Source organism: Pinus tabuliformis, chromosome 7 (assembly GCF_031772625.1).
Source record: "Pinus tabuliformis cultivar Carrire ecotype Pingquan chromosome 7, CPIR1, whole genome shotgun sequence".
Classification (NCBI taxonomy): Eukaryota; Viridiplantae; Streptophyta; class Pinopsida; order Pinales; family Pinaceae; genus Pinus; species Pinus tabuliformis.
In genome coordinates, this window is record NC_142293.1 from 205061305 (window position 1) to 205073620 (window position 12316).

General features: G+C 36.6%; 1 long non-coding RNA gene across 1 annotated transcript; it reads right to left on the minus strand.

Moving 5' to 3' along the window:
• Positions 1-4577: 4577 nt before the first annotated feature.
• Positions 4578-6302, minus strand: LOC149246572 (uncharacterized). The gene is made up of 3 exons (XR_016265571.1): positions 6247-6302; positions 5338-5373; positions 4578-5220 (listed from the first exon to the last, which is right to left on the minus strand). It is a non-coding gene; the product is annotated as an uncharacterized LOC149246572 (long non-coding RNA).
• Positions 6303-12316: the final 6014 nt, after the last annotated feature.

Here is a 12316-nt window from a genome sequence, read left to right on the forward strand (position 1 = left end):
CAACAAAAGTTGCTCTTATATTCATAACAAAAAGTACATAATACATCATTATATTTAAATGAGAGGTAAAAATAAATATCCTGAAAAGGGCAGTTTAAAAAAAAAAACACAACACTTAGGAGTGCCGAGGAAATTTATACCCTTCCTATATGTCTTAATCCTGAAGATATTCACGCATATGCATGAACATTATGATGACTAACTGGATCACATGGATTAAAATGGAAACATGTGTCCTTGTAATGGATATCAGACTTAGCTTTTCAGCGAATTCGAGTTGAGCGCTACAATAAATATATGAGATTGCTTATTTCTCAAGAAAAATGGAACAGAACAGCTTCTTGTACTAAGAAGATTTGCACAACTGTACACAGAATCATGACAAAAAAGTGGCCAGTTGATGAAAGTGTTTCTTTACAAGATTTTACATCCACAACTAACTACGGACTTAACGACAACATTCAGTTCCTAAAATACACTCTAAAATACAATGCTCCAGAAATACACCTAGAGAAAACGTCTTGGACCATATGCCAGAGACATGCTCACTGGTTCAAGGACGTGATCCTTGAACATATCACAAAAATGCTTTGTCCAATCCCTAACAAAAGCAAACGGAATAAGTACAGCCATCACTGGAAGAACTAAAACTAGTGTAGCATGGAAAACAAACTTACGAATCCATGAGGGTGTCAAACTGCTCCTACTAGAGTTTGAAGTCGGGCCATTTAGAAAACAAAATAAATGTGATGTAAAACAATTGGCAAAGGCGTGCAGAATACAAAGCAGTTCCAAATGTACAAGCCAATGAAATCCACTTCCTCCCAGGCTATCCACAGAGAATTTGCTTGCCCAACCACATAAGCCTCCTAGTAAAACCAAGATAATCGTTGCAGGCTTAGCCTGACTAGAGCTTGTGACTGTGTGGCGGAACAATAAATAGACGATCACTGAAACAAAACCAGCACCTGCTAGCATACGGGATATTACCATAATTTCACATGCAATAGTTCAGAATCTTCCTGTTACAGTGTCCATTGGGTTGGAAAACCACGAAGACTTTTGTGATTCCTACACACAATTGGAACAAAACAACAATCACAGAAATGTAAAGAATAATATAGAACTTATCTTGAGACTTGATATTATACACATCAACTAAATTACCTTGGTGGCTTGGCATGATGTGATCGCTTCTGAAAGGAGTGAGCGTGAATATCTTGAAACACCGTAGGCTAAAGCAAGGAGCATGAGTATCATCCCCGTCGCCAATTCATCTGCACATTGTCTGCTAAGCTCAACATATGCCCTCTTTTGCTTTTCATCTACGAATTCACTCTCTTTAAAAAATGCTTTGGAATGAATAAACCTTAATTTGTTCCTAGCCAACATATTCGACTCTGAATTAATATGAAGTTGTTCCTCTTCAAGTTTTAATTGCTTCATTTTTTGCATGAGCTCAAGTGATTTTAATTGGTTGCTTCTTTCTTGTTCCCTCACAGACTTATCAAATACATTAAGAACATTTTGCCGAAATTGTTTATCGGAAATGTTCGTCCTATCTGAGAATACAGATAACATAGCTGCTTCATGCAAAGAGCCAGAAAAATTCCTCAGTTGTCTATCGGAGATTTCCTCACATTGTGGATGTCCATGTAACACAACCTTCTGACAATCCTCTAGAATCCCTGATGTTTCTTTATTCCCATGTATTTTCGCTCTGACATTAGACACACTATTCTCTCCAGAACCCTCTGCTGTAGCTGTAGTCTTTTCAGTCAATATAGAAAAGGAATTATCCATTAAAAACTTTAGACATTGTGTTAGGCCCCTATACTACTAGTGTAACCCCTTATTGTTATTAGTATAACCCACTTATTATATTGATGTACCCATGTAGTGCCCATATTGTTACTATTATGCCACATAGAAGCCCGCCATTGTTACTGTTGTGCCCTACAATATTATTGTTATGTAGGCTTTGATTGTATTGGGACCACTTAGACTCCTATATATAGAAAGGAGGTATTTTCATTTGTATCATCCAAGAATTGTTCATTTATGTAATGTAAAGGAGGTTGCCCCCTCGAAGAGGCTGAATTCTAAGGCGTGGATCTCTCTTTTCTATCTTTTTGTGAGCTGGTTCCATAACATTTGGTATCAGAGCTTTGGATTCTAGGGTTTTGCTGCTCCAAACAGGTCATCGTGGCATTTTCGCTATAACGTTTTTTCTGTGACGTTTCAGAAGTCGCAAAAAAAAACCCATTTGAGAAGAATTGGCGCTGAACCTTGGGTCCGAATTTCAGATCTTTTTGCGTGACATTTTCGGAGATATGATCTGCGGAAGTTGGTCTTTTTGCAGACTCCTGAATTACTCTCAAAACAGGTGACCTGGGGAAAATTGTCATAACTTTCTTTCTGAGCATCGGATTGAAATTTCGTAAGGAGTTACAGAAAGAGAACGGACTGTAGTTTCTGTTTATATATTTTTCAAAGTCAAAGGTTGAAACAGTGACACGTGGCACGTCATACAAGTTCGCTCTACTGAACTAGCCTATAATCCGGTCACTGCGGGAGATTGTGCATAACGTTTTCTTGGAGAATCCAATTTGGATCAGACTTGTGGCATTGGAAAGAGGACAAAGAGGGCTACTGCAGGTCACAAGTTTAGAACTTAAAGATCTGAAAGTACAGAGTTACAGTCGTTTCAAGGTAGATCTCCTAAAATCAAGAAAAAGCAAGATGAGGAAGTTTGATGGCAAGGATCCGGTAAATTGGATACTTCAGATGGAGCAATATTTTGATATACATGGTGTACAACTGTTACAAAAGGTATGTATTGCTTCTTCATATTTAGAACCAGATCAATTTTTATGGTACAAAGGGCTTTGTTCTCGTAAAAAACTTGTTACGTGGTCAATTTTCACGGAGGAAATGATAGCACATTATGAGGATATAAAGAGCAACACCTTCTTTAGAACAACACCACAACAATTGGAAAGAGTAAAAGGGCTTTGTGACATAATGGAAAGCAAAATTATGGAAACCAGGAAGCATACCCCTCACAATTATAAAGATGGAAGTGTTGTTTCTCCCAGCCTTCCACAACCTACAAGGGTTACACCACAACAATTGGAAGAAAAAAGAGAAAAAGGGCTTTGTTACAATTGTGATAGCAAATGCACTAAAGGTCATAGGTGTGCTGAGAAGAAATTATTTTACATAGAATATGAAGAGGAGGAAGAAAAGGATCAAGAAACATCAAAAGAAGAGGATATACGTCAGGACACCACCCCAGAGAAAGAAGAAATGAATCAGACCATATCTTGTAAAGCATTGGCAAGAATTACCACTCCTCAAACTCTCAAGATAGAAGGACATATCAAGAAGAAAAACGTGCAAGAAGTGAAAGATCACATCGAGAAAGAAGAAATGAATCCAACCATATCTTGTAATTCAATGGATGAAATTACCACTCCTCAAACTATCAAGATAGAAGGACACATCAAGAAGAAAAATGTTCAAGAAGTGAAAGATCACATCGAGCATCAAGAAATGAATCCGACCATATCTTGTAAAGGACTGGAAGAAATTAGCACTCCTCAAAAGATAGAAGGACATATCAAGAAGAAAAAGGTTCAAGTAGAGAAAGATCATATCGAGCATCAACAGCAAGTTCTCCAACTTTTAAAGGATAACGCCACTTCGGTACAAAATCAGAAACAACATGTAGATCAACATCGTAGTGAAAAATGTTTTGATGTGAGTGATTGGGTATTTTTACTGCTACATCTCAAGCAAGCTATTTATGAGAAGGAAATGTTGGCAATACTACATGCACTTAAAAAATGGCGACCTTACCGAATGGAAAGACGCTTCAAGGATGAGGATGTGGAAGCATTGTTTTGTGCTATTTATATTATCCAACCAATTTGGATAAATGAAGCAACGGATGAATGGAAGAAGAACGAAGAAGTATGGCCACTTATTCAAAAGTTGCAAAAGATCCCAATTCAAGCAATATTGCCCGAAATTGAAGAGGAAGGAAAAATCATATTGGAACCTGGAGCAGTCACAGAAACAAGAACCCGACAGCTACGAAATCGATCAATTTCAGAGTATCTCATCAAGTGGAAGAACTTACCCATTGAATATTCCACATGGGAGGACAAGAATTTTATATAGAAGCATCAAGAACTACTCAAGCGTTGAGGACAACGCTTTTTGAAGGAGAGGGGCATGTTAGGCCCCTATACTACTAGTGTAACCCCTTATTGTTATTAGTATAACCCACTTATTATATTGATGTACCCATGTAGTGCCCATATTGTTACTATTATGCCACATAGAAGCCCACCATTGTTACTGTTGTGCCCTACAATATTATTGTTATGTAGGCTTTGATTGTATTGGGACCACTTAGACTCCTATATATAGAAAGGAGGTATTTTCATTTGTATCATCCAAGAATTGTTCATTTATGTAATGTAAAGGAGGTTGCCCCCTCGAAGAGGCTGAATTCTAAGGCGTGGATCTCTCTTTTCTATCTTTTTGTGAGCTGGTTCCATAACACATTGTGCAGCCTGCACTTCCACATCTTTAATAGCCGAGTTACTTCTTTCAATTTCCAAAAACCAGCACCACAACTATGGACATTTACTTCGGACTTCACATGACCAAAATTACTCCATTACCAGCAAGAGTTACTTGCGAGGTTGCGCCCTCACTACCTACAACTTTATAGTTATCTTCATAGGCTTGGCCCTTGAAATTTTCGGTTCCCCCTGAAAACTTGCTACCAACCTGAGATTCAGCTTTCATGACGCTCTGCTACTTCGAAAAGTCTTGCTGTAAACTGGGTAATCCATTTTCATCTCCAGTATTCCATGCATACTCACATGCAGTATCGAGACTGCATGCTTTTTCTTGCATTTTCCCCTTTTCATCTGACTGCAGTTGACATTGTTTCTTACTTCGTTTTTTCCTCCGTGTTGTTTTACACTCTACGTCCATGTTGTGACTATTGACATCTGTTACAAAACCATGTAATGAACTATCAGCCATCTACCCAAATGGATTTGCATTCCACTTTCCTTCAGAATCACATGATATCTTATCATTATCACGGATTGCTTGCTTCACTAGCCGCATTGTGTTGAAGGTGCTTCTGAATGATGCTTCAAAGTCATTTGCAAACTGTCCGCTTTAAGTATCTAAGATCTGAACAAGCAAAAAATCACCTAAGTTCCAGCCACAACATTTCTGCTTCCATCTATAATAGTTTAAGGAGTAAAACATGAAACCTATATGATTCCTTTTCTGGAAAATAAAACTGACCTGGGACAACGATTCCTTTATTGCCAGTCCCATGAGCTGCTATATATATATATATATATATATATATATCAAATGATGGATTTATGCAAAGAAATCCAACAGAGCAGTTTAGAGTTTGGACCAAACAAGAAAAGGATTTTTACAGGAGTAAAATGCAGAAAAACTAAATGCAAGAACTGTATGGCATGCTAAATATTCACGAGAGTCATAACCTGAATGGATAGACTTACAGGGATAACTAAAATACAGAGAATATTATAATTGAAAATGTTTAATTCTATAACTATTAATATATTATGCCATATCTTAGCTTGATTATTAATAAGTATTTGTGGTATTTTACCAACAATATAGTTTTCCATTGCTAATGTTATGATATATTATCATATGTATTAAATTATGTTAGGGTGGATGGATATTGACAAACAATATTAACTTATCAACCAATGTGTATATTTATGAAAGGATATATGATAAAGTTTTGTAAACTAACAATAAACTGAAGTATAATTGAAACATTCATTGAGCATATAATACATTAAACCATTTTAAACATATAAATTAAAAATTGATGCTAAAAAAATGTAAGTCAACCAACATTACATCAAAACATGTGCATGATTTTATACTAGCTCAGAATTGAAGTGTAACTTCATAGCTAAAACAAATGAAATAAAATATTTATTAATGTACAATAATAAACACTGAACGGTTAATAGGACTGTAGAAACCGTACATTGCTTAAAAAAACAAAGGATTGCTTCATGCAAATCCATCATAAACCGTAAAAGAAACAGAAAAAGAAAGAGCTTCTAGCTTCAGTAGGTTCTTTAAAATCATGCAAAAATATCAATGCCTGGTAGATTCCTCAAATTTCTAGAGAGATCAGATGTTTGAAACAAGACTCACCCTTGGTAGCTCATCTGCTGAAATGAACTGCCCCTTTTGATTACTGCTTTCCAAACCTGAAAATAGGATCATGATTGATAATTTAATTATAAGAACAATAGCACCAAAACATATCTGGTTTAGTTGCTCAGTAACTTATGAGTCAAAAGCAACAAAGAAAATTCCCCATTTCACTTCAGAAGTAAAACATCAGATATATTTCATATTGCAGAAAAGATTATACAAAACTTCACAAATAAGTTCAAAACTAAGGAAGCCACACTCCATTCCTATGATTCATTAAATCTAGATAAGAAAATTTTGTCCAGAACAAATACGAATGCCTCTCCTGGGGATGTATGATTCCCCACCTTTCATTAACTCCAAGGGTTGGTTGTGAAGCCTATTTCTTCAGGCCTAAAGTTTTACTTGCCTCTCTCCCACATAAGGAAGGTAGCAGCATTAAAAAACAAAAGTTGGGAGGAACCATTTGGGGAGACCCGAGTAGAGGACAGGGCAAAGAGCACCACAAGGATAATGCACAGGAGAAGTTGGGAGACAAATAATAGGAATAGATGACCCACCTTTGGGGGTCAGATCCAAATAAGTAATGTAACACTTTCAGATATTCACATAAGGGATACGATCTCTTCCACATATTTATTTTTTTCTTCCATTTTTAGAAGTAATGTTGCAACGAGATTTAAGTTGTTTTATCCCATAGGCGAGTTGAACTCATGGACACCTTAATAAAATCCCATTCTAATCTATTATACTACATTGCATTCCCTCCATTAGAGTACCAAGTAGAGAGCATAACCATTTCAAGCACATTTTTGAATGACCAGGTTAATGACTTCATCTAACATGTGTATATCCAAAGCTTTTTTGAAAGAAGTAGCCTAGTAGGGGATTAGTTTGTTGAAAATGGAATCAAATAATCTAAACTAGATCAATTCATCAAGCCAAGCACGAATTTACTTCTACCCCCAAAATAGTGCTCCCAAGAAAATCCTGTTTCTTCTCTTTGGAGGAGATTAACTACTTAGGCCTCTCTATACATAAAGAGTGTTGGTTCTCCGAAGCTTCTTAACTCCTTTATCCATTAGAACTTATATTGAGCATTTCCCTCACTTCAAGGACACCATGGACACTGCTCATCACCTCATCCCTCTAAAAGAAGAGATCAATAAGGTGGTCAACGTAGTGAATACTAATCACATGGAAGTCCCCTTCTCGAGCTCTTTCTCCAAAAATGGGATTCTATTACGGGCAATTTTTACTATTGTAGGATGGTCTCATTATGTGCCCTAACTAAATTTGATGTCATTGGCCACATAGCCTCGAGATTCAACTTGGTCAATTGTGTGTTGATTCGCGTTGCTTACATTTGAGTGATCACCCAAAGTTATAATAAATTGAAACCAAACAAGGATCTAACCAGGACTCCAATATGACCAGTCAAAAAAATAGGATGAAGAATTGATTGACTAAAAATACAAAAAAATATGCAAATTTTAATTAAAAAATGTAAATACAAACCCTTAGCCATCGAATAAGAAAAGTTTGCTCATGTATATAGTATATAAGGGCAAATATAGCTAAATGGCAATGACAATGATTCATATCTAGAAACAAAGTTCAAAAAAATCAAAGTTGTTGAGCACATGCTTATACTAAGAGGGGGGATCAATATAAGACAATTTTTTCACTTATTCAAACATTCATCAACCATAAGAAATCAATCACATATGAGATCTATTAATATAGAACATGGAACACAAGATTTATGTGGAAACCCTTTCAACAGAAAACAATAAAACTTATCTTTATAATTCTCTGCAGGCACCAACCTACTCTTATAGATCTTCATAGGCACAAGAAACACCAATCCCCACTACCGCAAATATTCATAGGCACAAACCTACTAGAGACACTGATCCCCACCACTAAACACCAACTTAGCAAGAGATACCAATCTCTTTGTTTGAGCAACAACCCTCAATTACAACTCTTCTTTAGTGCATATAACTTCTTCAAAAGATGATAGCATTCACACTACCTTCACCAAGCCTTCTTGCTACTTCTACCTTCACTAGGTTTTCTTGTTGCTTTTGCCTTAACCAAGTCTACTCACTACTTCTGCCTTCACCGGGTTTGACCAAAATTTGAATCTCTAAATGAAATTTATGGTAACTCTCCCAAAGATTGTTTTTGACCTCTACCCAAGAACTTGTACATGTCATGTATCCAATTTCGCAAATATGATTTTGAAATTTTTACCCAACGTACTATAATGTCCCCAATTAATAATTTTGCTAAGGGAAATTCTCAATTTTGCAATTTTGGCGAATAATAAATATTTTTAGATAGTTTAAATTAGGAGAAATAAGTTGTGGAGGTATTAAATAAATTTTGGAGAAAAGGCATTGGTTGGGACTTAGGAAAAGAAGAAAAATTAAAGTGAAGGTAAGTTGTGGAGATTACCAAGAATGGAAATAGAACCATGGTATCAAAGCATAGTGCGAGAGAAATTGAACCATGGTATGAGGAAGGGAAAGAAACAATAAAAGGAAGGCTAGAGCCTCATTTTGGAGATTCTATTTTGGCATTTCATTTCTAATTTTGGAGTTTGCTTGAGCTACTTAGCCAAGTCAACTAATGTTGTTTAGCACAAGGAATTACCAAACGGAAACTCCACCTCTACCTTCGGTGAACTTCGAGTCTCACCCTAGGAGAGAATTTGGGAGTTTATTACAGAATATTCACTTAGAAATTCATTATTTCTAGACGCAAAAGACAAACTCCAAAGGTTATTTGGAGCATCATCTTTCTATTGCAGGTTTCAAGTATTTGCAGGAGATTTTCTACTGGTTAGAGGAGTTTAGGACCATTTTTCAGAGATGTTCCTGTATCTTTTAACTCGGACGAATTTTCTTTTATAGAGCATGTGCAGGGGTTGGAGAACAAAGTTTTTTGTTGGTGTTTGGTGTTGATATTTGCTGGGGTTTTTCGTTGGGAGTGATAGCTATTTTTTGAAGGATATTTGTGCACAATTTCTCAGCCATTTGCAGGAGAGTTTATCATTTCTCAATAGTTTCTCTCTGGTTGGGTGCAAAACTGTGTAATTGAGAGATTTTCTCTATTTTGGGCATTTGGGAGCAACTGGAATTAGCCCAAACGATTTCTGGGTTTTGTTGGTTGGTGTATGAGAAGCCTATAGCTAAGTTTATAGAATTTTCCGAGTAATATTTGGTCTAAAATCGTACATTCTTATAATAGGACATATTGTGGGTTCAATTTTGGCTTGGAGTTAGGCCAAACTTTTTCTGGATTTTACTGGTTTATAGGAGGGGAGTCTGTGGCTACAATCTCGGGTCGATCCGAGCATTATTGGGGTCAAAATTTCAGTTTCTTATCTAACAACAATAGTAGCAGCAATATTATTTTCTAGGTAATTTGCACATTTTGGGGCTTTCTAGGTCAGCTAGAATTAGCCCAAGAATTTTTTGGGTTTGGTAGATTTGGGTGAGAGAAGCCTCTAGTTAATTTTGCCTAATTTTTGGAGCAAATTTGATGGTATAAATCACAATTCACCTCCAACAACAATAACAAAATTTTTTTGGGTAGTGCGTTGGGACCAATGTTACTTGGGAGCGGGAGCGAAAGTGGGGGGGTGGAGAAAAAAACGGTTGCGGGAGCGACGTTTTCAGAAGCTCCCAGTTTGGGAGCGAATCCCAGAGAATTTTTTATATAATATATATATATTTTACTTTTTGATACATATATGTCAACAAAAACATGTAGAATGATGAATTAGATATAATAAAAAATAAAAATAAAAAAAAATAGAGTGATCATTGAACCATATAAGAACAATCATCTAGAAGTTATAATCTTCATCAACCACGTCCACAAATTAGTAACATACAACATGTTGAGTCTCATGAATCATGATTCATCAATCTTAAAGTTTCAACTTCAAGCTTTCAAAATTGAAAATTCAATATATAATATTTATCATCATTGATCACCAAAGTTGTACTTGTAAGCTAAGTTTAACCATTACAACAAATAATATCTAACATGAAATGAAATGCTATAAAATGAAATGAAATGAAATAACTTTCACGAAGCATCATATTCACAATTAATTACCAGTGAGTTATAATTGCCAACTTCAAACTTCAAACTTAAATGATCATATATTGTTTACAAAAAATATCATAATAAATATGAAAGAGTCAACAGTTATGAAAACTACTAGAAACTAGAAAAGACAAGTAAATCTATTATCTACTACTTCATGTGGCCCTTGCCACGAGAAATGTCTAATTTCTGAGCAGGTCGTGGTGGTCTTCTAGGAGTCTCCTCCCGCACAGACCCACAACCAAAACCAAAAAGCACATGCCCTCCACGTGAGGGTGTAGATGGAGGCGGCGACAGCAAAGGAACAAGACTCAAAACTTGAGTACTGCTACTGGATGGTGGAGGTGGCATGGTTGTTGCTTCATCTTCCTCTCTCATAAGTTTTGCTTCCAGTTCTTCAAGATGTATAGTGCCATCCTCCAAATTATCATCCTCTGGGTGGTTGTCCCAAATTTTATATGTTGGATCCTCATAAGCCCGATCACAGTAATGACTCAACAACCTCAAGTTGTAGTGCACATAAACCAAGCTTTCTGCCCGGTTTAATTGAGTCTGTTTCTTCTCACATTATGTATGAAGTTGTAGGTGCTCCAACACCTCTCTGTAGAAGAAGTATTTACAACCCGTGAGAGAACTTTTTTTGCCAATTTTGGCAAAAGTCCCTGGCTGCCATATGCTTCCCACCATGTGAGAGCATCAAATTTGTCTCTATCTTCCATTGCATGGAAGGAACCAAACAAACCAGTGCAACTGAAGTATCTTCCTAATTCAAGACGCAGACTAGCACAATCCTCCTTGTCAGGTATCAACTTGTCTAATTCTTGCAAATATCCTGTGGATACCTCTTCATCTATATGGGGTTTGACCCTAACCCCACCCCCTGGTGCAGGTTGGCCCAACCAAGATGAAGAGTAGTATTTTGACGTAAGAATATACACCAAGGCATGTAGTGGAACAATAAGTTTATCCCACTGTGTACACACACAATTGTGAATCAGTGTATACAAGTTGGGATCATCTTTATGAAAAATATCTTTTATTTGCCCCAACATGGTATTCATCTGCTCATACACTTCCCCAATCACTGGTTTATTTGTATCTGCAAACCGAATCATGTGATAAATGGGCTTGGTGAATTCCGATACTTGCCTCACACGTGCCCAAAACATACCATCAAGAGGGATCTCCTCCACCTGTTCAAAACCTTGTCTGTCAACTGCATTTGTAGCCCTTTCCTTTAATACTTACCATTGTGGACTTGATACCATGCTAGCCAATGATTCTCTTACCTTCAAAAGGTGACCGAAGGTGAGGTAATAGCTACCAAATCTAGTCCCCGCAATCTTCAACAACTCCACTCTTGAGTGACTGCAGAAAAGGCCATGGGTATTGCTATGATTTGTAATAAATTTGATCATTTCTTTCCCTCTCTTGTACAAATCACCAATCCATTTGTATTGTTGGGTTTTGTTCTTAATAATATCATGCATCAAAAGATTCATTGTGTGAACCAAACACCCAGACCAAAATAAGTTGGGGTATTTATCCTCAATAATTGCTCTTGTTTCCTTACAATTAAGAGCATTATCAGTGATGACTTGGATGATATTGTATGGCCCAATATGTTCAATTTTTTCAAGTAATGGTTCTGCAATGTTGATGTCGGTCTTGAAGTTGTCTGAGTAATCATATGCTGAAAGAAAGATGGCACCACTAACAGACACAACAAGAACACTTATCAATGGCTCGCATTTTACATTTGTCCATCCATCAGATACAATGGACACCCCATGGTTAGTCCAAGAATTTGTCATTATACTCAAAGAATGTGATATTTTTTCTTTTTCATGATCAAGTCCAACGGTTCTAGCCTTGTCATACACAGGGATCTTGTATCCTTTAGGAGCATCATTTATGGCAGAAACCATTTCATGCCAATAAG